The sequence below is a fragment of the Notolepis coatsorum genome (genome assembly GCF_963971535.1).
Source record: "Notolepis coatsorum genome assembly, chromosome: 14".
Lineage (NCBI taxonomy): Eukaryota > Metazoa > Chordata > Actinopteri > Aulopiformes > Paralepididae > Notolepis > Notolepis coatsorum.
In genome coordinates this window covers 55,573,188-55,586,580 of record NC_140178.1, presented here as the reverse complement: position 1 = coordinate 55,586,580, position 13,393 = coordinate 55,573,188, and the positions used below count along the sequence as shown (strand labels likewise).

General features: G+C 44.9%; 1 protein-coding gene across 1 annotated transcript in view; it reads right to left on the bottom strand.

Annotated features, from left to right (window-relative positions):
• LOC311240925 (uncharacterized protein) overlaps window positions 1–9,409 on the bottom strand; it is a 58,405-nt gene extending 48,996 nt beyond the window's left edge. Inside the window, exon 1 of the mRNA XM_084329545.1 lies at window positions 9,275–9,409. The gene's annotated coding sequence lies outside the window, so the exon portion shown is untranslated. The remainder of the gene's footprint in view (window positions 1–9,274) is intronic.
• Window positions 9,410–13,393: the final 3,984 nt, after the last annotated feature.

Sequence of the window (13,393 nt, the reverse complement as noted above, 5' to 3'; positions counted from 1 at the left end):
TGTACATTGACCCCGCCAGCAGCAACGGAGCTCAAGTGCTCTTAAAGGTAGTCCGTGTGACATTGAGCTACCAGGATAAAGTCATGGACACTTACGCCGTCCTTGATGACGGGTCAGAGAAGACCCTTCTGCTCGCCTCCGCTGCGACTCAGCTGGGACTGCGGGGGAGCAAGAACGAAATGACGATTCGGACAATAAGAAGAGATTTAAAGACGATAAAGGGCGAGAATGTCTCCTTCACTATCGCAGCCAACGGGCAGCCAGAGCGACGGTACAAGATCACAAATGCTTTCACCAGCCAAGAAATAGGACTATCGCAGTACACCTACCCTGTCACCAAATTGATGGATAAATATGTGCACCTGCGTCAATTACCTATCCCGCTCATAGACGGCGCTACCCCGACCCTGTTGATAGGCTCCGACCATGCAGAACTCATAGTCCCGATTGACCGGGTCCATACAGGCCCCCGAGGCTGTCCTGCAGCAGTCGAGACCCGCCTAGGATGGACATTACAAGGCCCCCTCGCTAAATCTCTCAACCGAACCGCAGCCACTAGCTGCTTCCACTCCAGAGTGAAAGAAGGAGACACCACACTCCTGCAGCATGCCGAGAAGAAAGGAGACACCACACTCCTGCAGCCTGTCGAGAAGAAAATAGACTGGCGACGCCGTGCGCTGCTCCGCGCCTCCCTGATCAAAGACGGCTTTGATCTCCGGCAGCAGGCCAGCAGCGACCCCCCAGTATTATTTGCACTACAGAAACACGTCACAGAGGACCCAGCAGCAGATGAAGAGGTCCAACACAGTGTGAAGAACAGTTTCTACGTGGACAACTGTCTACAAAGCGTCTCGACTCAAGAAGAAGCCGAGGCTCTCCTAATCAAGTTACGCGCCTCCCTAATCAAAGGAGGCTTTGATCTCAGGCAGTGGGCCAGCAGTGACCCGCACGTATTGCGCAGCCTCTCCTCCGCAGACAAGGCTGCCAGCAGCGAGACCTGGATGGCGACAATCCCAGGAGAAGCCCAAGAAATGACACTAGGATTAGTCTGGCGCTTCAAAACAGACTCGCTCCACTATAGACACAAACCCTTGGCTCCAGAGCAAGGAAGGTCGGCGGCGATACCGACCACCAGACGGAGTGTGTACAGAACACTCGCCAGACAATATGACCCGTTGGGATGTATTCTACCTTACACCACCAGGGCAAAGATGATTGTACGAGCACTATGGGACAAGGACCAGGGCTGGGACGACCCAATACCCGCACACCTTGCCTCAACATGGAGAGAGTGGGAGACGGAACTCCGCTCACTCCCAGGTGTCAATATACGCCGCAGCTACTTCCCATCCACAGTGAGGCCAGAGACATGCGAGATTGAGCTACACGTCTTCAGCGACGCCTCCGAAGTAGCCTACGGATCGGTTGCCTATTTGCGTGCCCAAGAGATGGGAGGAGAGATACACACTGCTTTCATACTGGCCCGCTCAAGAATAGCCCCATGTAAGCAACAATCTATCCCACGTCTAGAGCTCTGCGCAGCCCTCGCAGGAGCGCATCTAGCCACGTTAATCCAACATGAACTCACCATTCCGGTGCATAGAACAATCTTGTGGTCAGACTCCACGACAGTACTCACATGGATTAAGTCTGATTCATGCAGATACAAAGTCTTCGTGGGAGTCAGAGTCACCGAGATTCAAGAATTAACAGAAGAAGCAAGCTGGAGGTATGTGGATACCAAACACAACCCAGCTGACGTCATCACCCGGGGAATGTCCCTAGATGACCTAACCCGTCGCAACATCTACAGTGACGGACCAGCATTCCTCCAGCTCCCGGAAGGAGATTGGCCTACGCCCACCCCGAGGGAAGCAAGTAACGAGGAGGCTGAGAACAAGAAGCCTATGTTCTGTGGACTGAGCACTGTCGCCCCCACAGACCCCAACATAGATGACTGCATTACCCTAGAGAGTGCGCAACAAAGAACATTCCTGCGGCACCACCCAGAGATTCAGTCCACCACTGACATGTCAGCAGCTGACTACGAAGAAGCAGAACTTCTTCTACTACAACGAGCCCAGAGAGACTCGTTCCCCGATGAGCTAGACTGTCTACAGGGAGGAAACCCCGTCCCATCAGACAGCAGACTGATTCACCTGGCACCAGAGAGTGACGCACATAATCTCATCAGAGTGGGTGGTCGCCTGCGGAGAGCCCCCGATCTACCAGATGACATTAAGCACCCGATCGTCTTGAACAGCCGACACAAGGTCACAGAGCTGATCATAAAGAAATACGACGAGGATGTGCACCACGCAGGAGCAGAGAGAGTCTTCGCGGAGATCAGACGTCGTTATTGGATATTGCAAGGGAGAGAAGCAGTACGGCGCTTCCAGCGAACCTGTCTAGACTGCCGTAAGTGGCGCGCGCAGCCCAGCATACCACGGATGGCTGACCTACCCCCCTGTCGCCTCCGAATCGGCGACAAGCCATTCCACTCCACAGGCATGGACTGTTTTGGCCCGTTGTATATAAAGAGAGGAAGAGGCACCGAGAAGCGGTGGGGTATTGTATTCAAATTAGTGCTGTCAGGCGATTAAAAAAATTAATCTAATTAATTACAGGATTTGTAATTAATTAATCTAATTAATCGCATTTTAATCGCATAACCATTTTATGCCTGATATTCTATATTATATAATCATATTTCAAATTGCATGTGTCCGGATGGCAGAATTCAGTACTGTATCTACAAAACCTTCTGTTTAATCATCTTCCATCTATTAATTTGCTTAGATTTTTCAGGTCTGGTCAATTTGAGCATGGTGTTATTCACAGTCAAAGATACAAAAAAATGTATTGATATTCTCATTTGGTTCATTACAATTTACTCAAAATAAAATTTTCATTCAATCAATCACCGCGCAGATTGATTGATTGAATGAAAATGTTATTAACAGATTGCAGAATGGGTACAATACAGTACGGCACACAATTGTTAAGGGGATGCAGACCAGGGAATCCATTCTTTGTGGATCTAGCCCACAGTATTTCTGACACTGGGAATACATTCCCTGAGATAGATCTCCCTAGAATCAGATACCAAGAACATGCAAATGGACCATATTAAAAAATAAAAAAAAGTCTGTAAATGTGTATTCTACATTATTATGGAATGAATGAGATACAAAAAAAATATTATATAAAAAAAAAAAAAAAAAAAAAAAAAATTGTAATTAATTTTGAGTTAATTTTCATAACGCGATAATTTGCTGTGTAATTAATTAATCTAATTAACGCGATAAACTGACAGCCCTAATTCAAATGCATGACCACCAGAGCGATACATATCGAGCTCCTTCCGACCATGAGCACAGACTCATTCCTTATGGCCTTCCGGAGATTCATATCACGGAAAGGACAACCGTCTACATTGTTGTCTGATCACGGGACCAACTTCAAAGGCGGAGAAAGAGAGCTGAGAGAGAGCTTCCAAGCTATGGGCCCAGAACTTAAGACCCACCTCGCTCCAGCCCAGATTGACTTCCAGTTTAATCCCCCGAACGCACCCCACTTCGGTGGAACCTGGGAACGAGAAGTACGTTCTATAAAGACAGCCCTGTATGCCGTACTCGGAGCCCAGACTGTGGCAGAGGAAGTCCTAATGACAGTCCTCACGGAGATCGAGGGAGTATTGAACTCAAAGCCCCTCGGTTACGTCTCCAGTGATGTAGCAGATGTCGACCCAGTCACCCCCAACACACTCTTAATGGGGCGGCTGGACCCCGCGCTACCCCAGACAATGTACAGGCCTGAAGAAGCGAACGGCCGAAGAATGTGGAGGTACAGCCAAGTACTAGCTGACAAGTTTTGGAGCAGCTTCCTACTTCACTACCTACCGTCTCTACAGACCCGCCAGAAGTGGGTAAAAGAGAGAGACAACTTGACAGAAGGAACAGTCGTCATGATAGTTGACCAGTCACTCCCCAGAGCTATGTGGCCGGCTGGCCGCGTAAGCAAAGTGATCACCGGTGCCGATGGCAAGGTCCGAGCAGCTGAAGTACTCGTCCAAGGGCGCACCTACACACGGCCCGTGGCGAGGCTCATAGAACTGCCCCGACTCCCAGATACTATCGATGATGACCATGACCCTATGACTTTGTGAGTTGACTGACCCTTACAGCGGACCTTGAGTGGAAGACAGTGCGGTTAATCTGTCTCTGCTTAGCTAATTAGGTGGGACTAATTAGGGGGCGGCTGTTGTGAAGGATCAGATTAAACCGAATATGTATATTTATTTATATATATATATTTAATTGTATTTGTATATCGTTTGATATCCCCTGTATATTCCTTGTACAATATGCATTGAATATCCCCGTTTCTACTAAACAGCCCATAATAGTTTCATTCTACCATTGGACGAGAACCTGGCGCCAGGTTGCCATACCCCTAGGTCCAAGTTCAATCGTGCCGCCTAACATGTCGAGGCAACCCCCGGTTCCGCGCAGTAATATGCCGGGCGAAATACGAATGGTACTATTTGTTCATAGCGCATATATATATGGCGCTCGTAAAGTAGAACTTTCTTTTAGTCCAGTTCTTTACCCTCCAACAGAGTGACAGACGCAAAAGCCTCCCCACGACGCACGTGCGGTGTAGTGGGGCCTACTTGGCCCAGAGTAGGCATTGAGATATCGTGTAGATTGATGGTTGAGTGGTCATGGTTTGGCACCATACCGTCGAGTTGGACGTATTCTATTAAGCTGATGATAGTCTATTTATGTATGGTGCATCGTTCGGTTAGAGTCCTACAGTTATCAGCACCCCCATCGTTCCTGACGTTATCTGGACGCTTATCCAGGCTGGTCAGACCCCTAGTGGTGATTGCATCCGAGGAGCTCCGGGTCAAGAGCGACTGGACCTGTATATTGGATTACTCTACCCGACGACGGCGAGCCTTCCACGGCTCTTGGATTATGCTTTGTGTGCTTTGATTGTTCCATGGATGAGGGCCAACGCTGTCGGGTGTTGGGATTACCCCCCGGAGAGGACTCCGGGTGAGGCGGCGCTCTACACGTGGGGTCGCACCGCGTCCCTCCGTTGTGGACCGGCAGATGCCGTTCCACAGAGGGTCCAGCTGTGTTCGTCTGCGGCCCGAGGTTCAGTGGGCACCGTGTCCAAGACTTTGGATTCTCCCGGGACACCGTCGGCCAGATGGGATACCGCCAGCGGCTTCTCTAACCCCCCCCTCCTACTGTCTTACAACCAGCGGGACCCCCCCCCCCTTGGTGTGTCCAGCTATAATCATTTAAGTACCATCGCTATCGTTTCCTAAATATTCCAGGTTGTATACTTACTCCCTGCGCAACCAGAGATTGGACATTCAATGTTGATTTACCTACGAATACTCATTTGCCATAAAAGTGCATATTCAATATTTCAAATCATAAATGTAATTAAGTGAATGTTGTATACACCTTTTGCTGTATTAAATATTCGATTTGGTACATTTGTGTTGGTTCGTTTCATCAGGTGGGAAAGTGTTCATCATACTTATATCTTGTACTGGGTGGCCAGAAGTTAAAGTACATGAGGTAGTGGTATTAAATATCATATCTAACAATACAGTCAGGGAATTGTACCCCTCAGTTACAGATCTACTGTAACATATTGCATCTACAAGGTTTTGTACTGCTTTACTGCCCTGTTGGAACACTCCCCCAGATATTGATAGATCAAAACACATATATACTAAGGCTGTCAAAGTTAACGCGGTATTAACACGTTATCGCCCGATTCTATTAACACCAGTATTTTTTTTAACTCACGATTAACTTTTACGATTTTTTTTTACTAGACTATACTCAGGTGTATTATTGATGCTCTCATTGATACTATGTTTGTTTCTGAAATGTGTGTGTGTGTGTGTGTGTGTGTGTGTGTGAGATATAGAGAGAGAGGGGGGTGAGAGAGAAGGGAAGGGGCAAGAGAGAAAGAGAGCTGGGAGAGTGTGTGAGAGAGAGGGGGGGGTGTGTGCGATTACTCAGCATTTGTGTGGGTGAATGTAACAAGTTCCTAACATTTTCTTTCCCCTATTATTTCATGTACACTTTATTCATTGGTTTAATGAATTTTCTTTCTTTTAAGTTATTTGAGGGTCATCCTTTTGTGTTAAATGACTGCATAACGAAAGCATTTGTTGACTCGCATGTTGATAAGAGAGTATTAAAACTTGGAACTTGAAAAAGATCTGTTTAAGGTAGAAAACATTTCATTAATTTGTGATTAATCGCGAGTTAACTATGGACAATCATGCGATTAATCGTGTTAAATATTTTAATCGATTGACAGCACTAATATATACATATAGAAATACGGGACTTAGCGTCTACCCATCTCCCTCCTCCTCCATCTCTTCCCCCACCTTCCCTCCTGCTACTTCACCTATTCCACCTCCTCCTCATTTGTACGTTTTGCGTTACGTACGGCTGTCCTTAAGAATGCTACATGCTTGGACTCTGGTCCCTCAATATTATATAAAACGTGCTGGAGAAACTCCCATGCATGAACACACTGCCTGGAGTACTTTATGTCAAATACATAAAATGCTTTAAAACACGTATCAACTGCCCCGAGCATTGTGCTTTCAGGGTGTGCCCGACCTGCATAGATCACGAATGCCTGAGCACAACATGTGTGTGCGATTACTCAGCCCTTGTGTGGGTGAATGTAACAAGTTCCTAACGTTTTCTTTCCCCTATTATTTCATGTACACTTTATTCATTGTTTTAATGAATTTTCTTTCTTTTAAGTTATTTTGTGCATCACTCTGTTTTGAATTTGATGCAAATGTGCAATGCATGAGGGTCATCCTTTTGTGTTAAATGACTGCATAACGAAAGCATTTGTTGACTCGCATGTTGATAAGAGAGTATTAAAACTTGGAACTTGAAAAAGATCCATTTAAGGTAGAAAACATTTGATTAATTTGTGATTAATCGCAAGTTAACTATGGACAATCATGCGATTAATCGTGTTAAATATTTTAATCAGTTTGACATGAAAGCACTTTTTGATGTCCACACGCCGTGACATGTATATGCAACAAGTGTAATAAATGTTGAAGTTAAATGTATTCTACGCCTTGGTCTGTTCTTTTCATTGATTTCACCACATTTAGACTGTTATACCTTTCAATCAAGCATCTGTGCCAACCTAATGTAGTGTACTAACTATAGCAGTTGTGTTAATAGGCCCTTTTCACAGCAGCCATCTTGACACAGCAGGGTAAACCTACATCCTGTGAACCAGATGTAACCAGTGTAACTAATCATGTTGCTGTGTCCATCTGTTGGTCAATCGTTGTCAATCTGGCTCACAAGATGGCTGCTGTGAATAGGGTCTATTTGACCCTTTTGATGTAACCCAAGATTCAGTCAAAGTAACTATTTTGACCCTTAAAATGGGTAGTTTGGGGGAGCTCCAGTAGCTCACCGCGTATCTCTGCGCTATTTCTGCGTCGGGAGGAGCCGTGCTGCGTCACGGTTCTGGTTGACTCCGAGTTCGATTCCCGGACCCGCCGTCATTTGCCGAATGTCTTCCCCTGTTCTCCCTCCCGTTTCACTCTACAACTGTCGGTCATGCTTGACCAGAAAAGCGATAAACGCTAAAAAATAAAGTAAAAAAAAAAAATGGGTAGTTTGTATAACCCAATACGGGGTCAAATCAACTAGGAGGTTGGGTTATTTTGACCCTTAAAATGGGTAGTTTGTATAACCCAATATGGGGTCAAATCAACTTAGAAGTTGGGTTATTTTGACCCTTAAAATGGGTCGTTGGTATAACCCAATATGGGGTCAAATCAACTTGGAAGTTGGGTTATTTTGATCCTTAAAATGGGTCGTTGGTATAACCCAATATGGGGTCAAATCAACTTGGAAGTTGGGTTATTTTGACCCTTAAAATGGGTCGTTGATATAACCCAATATGGGGTCAAATCAACTTGGAAGTTGGGTTATTTTGACCCTTAAAATGGGTCGTTGGTATAACCCAATATGGGGTCAAATCAACTTGGAGGTTGGGTTATTTTGACCCTTAAAATGGGTTGTTAGTATTCGTTTATTTGACCCAAATTATGGGTCAAATGAAATAACCAATAATATTGGGTCAAATTAACCCACACACTGGTCGGGCCCTTTTTGACCAGTGAATTGGGTAAAAAATAACCCAAATTGGGTCAAATTTGACCAATCTGTTTTTAGTGTGTATATATTATAATATATCAATAATATTAATTAATTAATTAATATTATACCCTTTTCAGCCCCCCCCCACCCCCCCCCGTTGTCTCTTGCCAGGCCATCATTGTAAATAAGAATTTGTTCTTAATTGATTTGCCTGGTTAAATAAAGGTAAAAGATTTTTTTATATATATATATATATATATATATATATATATATATAGCGTGAGTTCCATTAGGCTTACTGTAAATCTCATCATGGGAGGAAAAAAATAGGAAGAAAAAAATAAAACAAATTTTCACATGTGGAAAGTCATCATTGATGTGTTTGTGTGTCATGGGATCACATGCAATCAGATATTTTCACATGTTATTGTCATATCACGCTTGAGCTGAGCAATGAAAATCATGTGAGAGCAAAGATTCACATGTGATGAATTCCACATGAAATTTTTTCTGTAGGGCTCAAAACAAAGTTTTAAAAGTTATGAGAAAAGTGTAAGATGGAATAGCACACTCACTGTTCATTTGTTTTCCAAATCTTTTTTGTTTCAAATACAATTTTAAAAAGTTGAAAAATGTGTTATTTCTCATTCCGACATTTGAATGAACTATTCCTGATTCTCAAACGGTTTATCTAATCAAACCTCAACACAGTGTTTCCCCTCTGCATATCAAGAAGGGAAGAACTCCACTGGATATTATATTTTTTTATCAGGCTGAACTGATAAAGAAAAGTTCTGTTCTGAAAAGATTATCGCCCCAAAAGTATTTCAGTACTCCTAATTTCTGATTATGAAATTGAAATTAATTCTTGCAATTAATTCTTCCCATTAACCAAGTGCTGTTAAACTTTGGCTGTTGCTGATTAGTCCATTAGACGGTTCTATAGCATGTATTCAACCAGTCCTTTCCATTCTAAAAACATATTCTGGCAGCCAAAATATGAATCTGGCTGGTAAAATTATTAATCCACTTACCACTGTGGCCAGAACAAGTGATCTCACAACTCTCTTCTTTGTACTTACTTGCTTAGTAATGTTGAAGGACTGCTGTATTGATCCTCCTCTTCTGCAAGGCTTCCCAACAGTCACTGATCTGAGTTGAACAGACAGCTCCCGTTTAAAGGATCTGTATTTTCTGCTGTGATGCTTCCAGCACTCTACAGACTTCAGAGATACACACACACACTCACTCACTCACCCTTTATTTCACTTTGCACACATAAAACATGCATGCACATGCACAACTCTGTCTCTCCTGCCACACATGTGCATGCATGCACGCACACGTGTGTGCACATTGCACACACAGACACATGTTTATTTACACATGCACGTGCGCACACACACACACACACACACACACACACATACACACACACACACACACACACACACACACACACACACACACACACACACACACACACACACACACACACACACACTCACTCAGACCTGCCAGAACACACTGGACCTAAGCACTGGAGCTTTGCCTCTAGCCTAAACCATGCTGACCACAAGGCCCCAGTAATGATGGAGGCAAAGGTGCGTGTGTGTGTGTGCGTGCGTGCGTGCGTGGCGTGCGTGGCATGCGTGTGTGACTGTGTGTCTTTGCTCATTCCTTTCATGACCCTTAGATGAAGTCACACACTGGATCCCATAAAAATTAGGTCATGCTTTGATTTTGCCAGTCCCAGCTTGTGTTATAGCCACAGGCCTAGTCAGTCTTTTTACTTAAGTACAGTTGTAAATACTTTACTTTTGTATTTTCATTTTAGGGAACTTTGTAATGTTATTCCCAGGGCCGCCGCAAGGGACGTGCGAGAGGTGCGGTCGCACAGGGCCTCGCAAAAAGAAAAAAGAAAAAAAAGATTATTCTTATTTTTATTTTTATTTTTTTTGGCTGGTCTTCAGCAGGGAGACTTCTGTGTCATGCAGGTCAGGTTGAGGTAAAGAGGAGTCGGCCGCCGCCCTGTGATGGGTGAACCATGACTAGTCAGACTTATTCACATCTTCTTCACAAAGCTTGGTAACACATCCTCCATCGATGAGATTTTGGATATCTGCTCTATAGATGTTAGCCTTAGCTGGATCATCTGCCAGTCGTCGCTCTGTGCTACGGAGCATTGGTCTAACTGCTTCGGCAGTGGCTTTCAGTGGTGGCATATCCTTTACGAGCACCATCCTTTGGTGTGATGAGCAGGGGCGGAGCTAGGGGGTGGCTACCTGGGCTCAAGCCCCGGATGTATTCTGAAAAGCCCTGAATCTTTAAAAAAAAAAAAAAAAAAAAATCTTTTTATCTTTTTTTTCAATTCATCATTGTTACATGAAAATATGTTTGCACCAGATTTAGCAGAAGCTAATTTCCATCTGTGGTCTATCCAGCTGCTAACTGTATTTGAGTGAGTTAAGTCTTGGTGTTATGGTAGACTCAGACCTAAGCTTTAAATCACAATCAACAAGTTGACAAAAACTTAATTCTTCCACCTTAGAAACATAGCTAAAGTACGGCCATTTATAAATCAAAAGGACGCTGAAAACCAGATCCATGCCTTTATCTCAAGCCAACTCGACTACTGTAATGCACTCCTTACCGGCCTCCCGAAAGAATACGATTATAACTATTTTATTGCAATGCACTTTTGCATTATTTTATTCTATTTTACTAACTATTTTATTGCACTGCACTATTTTACTTTGTATCAGTGAATCATAGACGCCTGGCCATAAGAGCATTCGGAGCATCTCTGCTCTCCCACTATTGAACTTGGGGGAGCAAAGGTATGATCTTGCTCCACCACTTTTTGATTATATGAAAAATATGATATATCCCCCCCCCAATATATAAATCTAACCATAACTACGTTATGGTTAACTGAGTTTTATAGTGAAAAGAGCAGCTTTATTGGTCAAGATTGAAGGCTCTATATTGCAGGAAATTGCACGTACAGGTTCATTAAATTCAAAAAAAATCTGTCGTGGAGGGGGTCGTGCCTGACCCCCTACAAACCACCCCTTGCCTGCCCAAAAGAAATTAAAAAAATAATAATAATAATAATAAGAAAAAAAAAGAAAAAAAAAGAAAAAAAAGGGGGCCCATCTGGGCTAAGCCCCGGATCTCCTACAATCCTAAATCCGCCCCTGGTGATGAGGTAGACGCGGGGACCCGGCTTGGTGATGGCATGGAGAACTCTGAGGTGGACCCCCTGGCACTCACTGCATGCTTTCCTCAAGGTGCAGGCATCTTGCTCGTGGCTGGTACGACTGCAATTATGGCAACGTTTGCCATTTGCTATCCACTTCTCAACCTTTTCCGGTGAGCATTGGCCATGTCTGGACACTGTGATAGGTAGTGCTCGGCACTCCTACATAAGAGACACATCCTCTTGAACTTCTGCTTCTTAGCTTCTGATTGAGATGTCTCAGCAAGCTGACAGCTGTTTTGTTTAGGCTTGTTGGAGCCATAATAGACTGAGAAAGGCTGGTTGCGAGGTCTGGGTGGGGGAACTTGCTTGTCTCTCTTAGGGAACTGTCCCTTCCATCCGATGGCGCTGTGCCATTCTCTCTGACAGTCTTTGAGCTTCGGCCTTTACCCTGAGCCAGTCGGCGAGGTCTCGAAGGTTGTACGGGTTTAGGCTAGTTGTGTTGAGGCGACCTTGAGCCAGTAGGTGCTCCACAAAGCCGTCCCTCAATTGCTTAGGGAGCTTACTAAGGAGCCGATCAACATGGCCGGTCGACACGACTTCCATCCTGTTAGGTCCTTCCAGCGACGTCAGCATTCCCACTAGCAAGTCGATGCTAAGGGCGAAGCTCTGGAATGGTTTGATATCTTCTGCTTTGAGATCAGGAGCGTTCAGTATTGCTGCAATCTCGCTTTGTGCAAGTTGATGCGGCTGTCCATATTGCCGCTGCAAGGCCTGCATGGCGGCGGTGTAGGGTTGCGCATAACACCGGTTCCTGACAGGCAGCGAGCGAGCGAACTGTCCTGATATGACGCGGCGCTTGTCCGAGTGTGTCTGTGTGTGTGTATTTACCTGGAAGCACAGGGGCAAAGCAGCCTGCGATTCTCGACCAATAAAAAGTGTTTAGGGGCGGGACTCAGCCGCGTAATCGCTCAACTAGAGACACAGCGAGCTAATATTTGAGGGGGGAGCGACATCGCCGCTCAGTTCGCTGTCGCTCGCGGTAGGTCAGGATAGTCTGATTGAAACGAATACATTTTTATCATTTTCGCAATCACGCTCGCTCGCGTCGCTCCCTGTCAGGAACCGGTATAATGCCTGCATGACTTGGCTATTAGCTTAGCCTCATCCAGAACCAGCTGCTCCATAAGTACACAGTACTTGTAGTGCTCAGAAGGTTCAGTGTGGGCATCGAGTAGGTGGTCCAGCGCCATCTTATGGTCAGTGAATTCTCTCTAGCTGTCATGGACCAGGTTAGGCAGTTTAGGTAGGGACTGGCTGCCTGGGAGGCTGGAGAGCGTATGAGTCCTGTAGTGATGTATACTGGGGCTGATGGACATACTGGACCGGTGGAACTGGTACAGAATAATAGGGTGCTGGTTTTAGGAGTAAGGTCAAGTAGTAGTCTGACCAGTTTGTTTTGTGATGTTTGTAATCTTGTTTTTAGCGCCTTTGAGGTGCTTTGGTACCATGAGGTGCAAGCATAGTCGTAGTACCCTTGAATGAGTGATCCTGCCAGAGTCTTCAGTGTATTCTTGTTTAACAGAGAAGAGATCCGGTACAGGAATCTAGTTTGTTGGTTTTATTACATTGGATGCCATTTTGTCACAGGAAAGATTTGCCTCTAGGATGGAACCTATGTATGTAATTTCATCTTTCCTTGTGACAATATTGTGACCCACTGTAACTGAGAAGCCGTCGGTCTTGCTGAGTTTGTTATTTGATCAGAAGAGAATGGACTCTGTTTTACCCATGTGTAATGATAGTTTTTTATCAGCGAGCCAGGTGCAGATTCTGCCGAGTTCTGAGCTGAGGGTTTTTTCAACCTGTAACTTGTTCTTGTCAGAGACCAGCAGGGCTGAGTCGTCCGCGAACAAGAACAAGTTGTAGTCACAAGCTGACGACATTAATTTGCATAAATTAGGGACAGTAGCGGTCCTAGTATGCTTCCTTGTGGAAC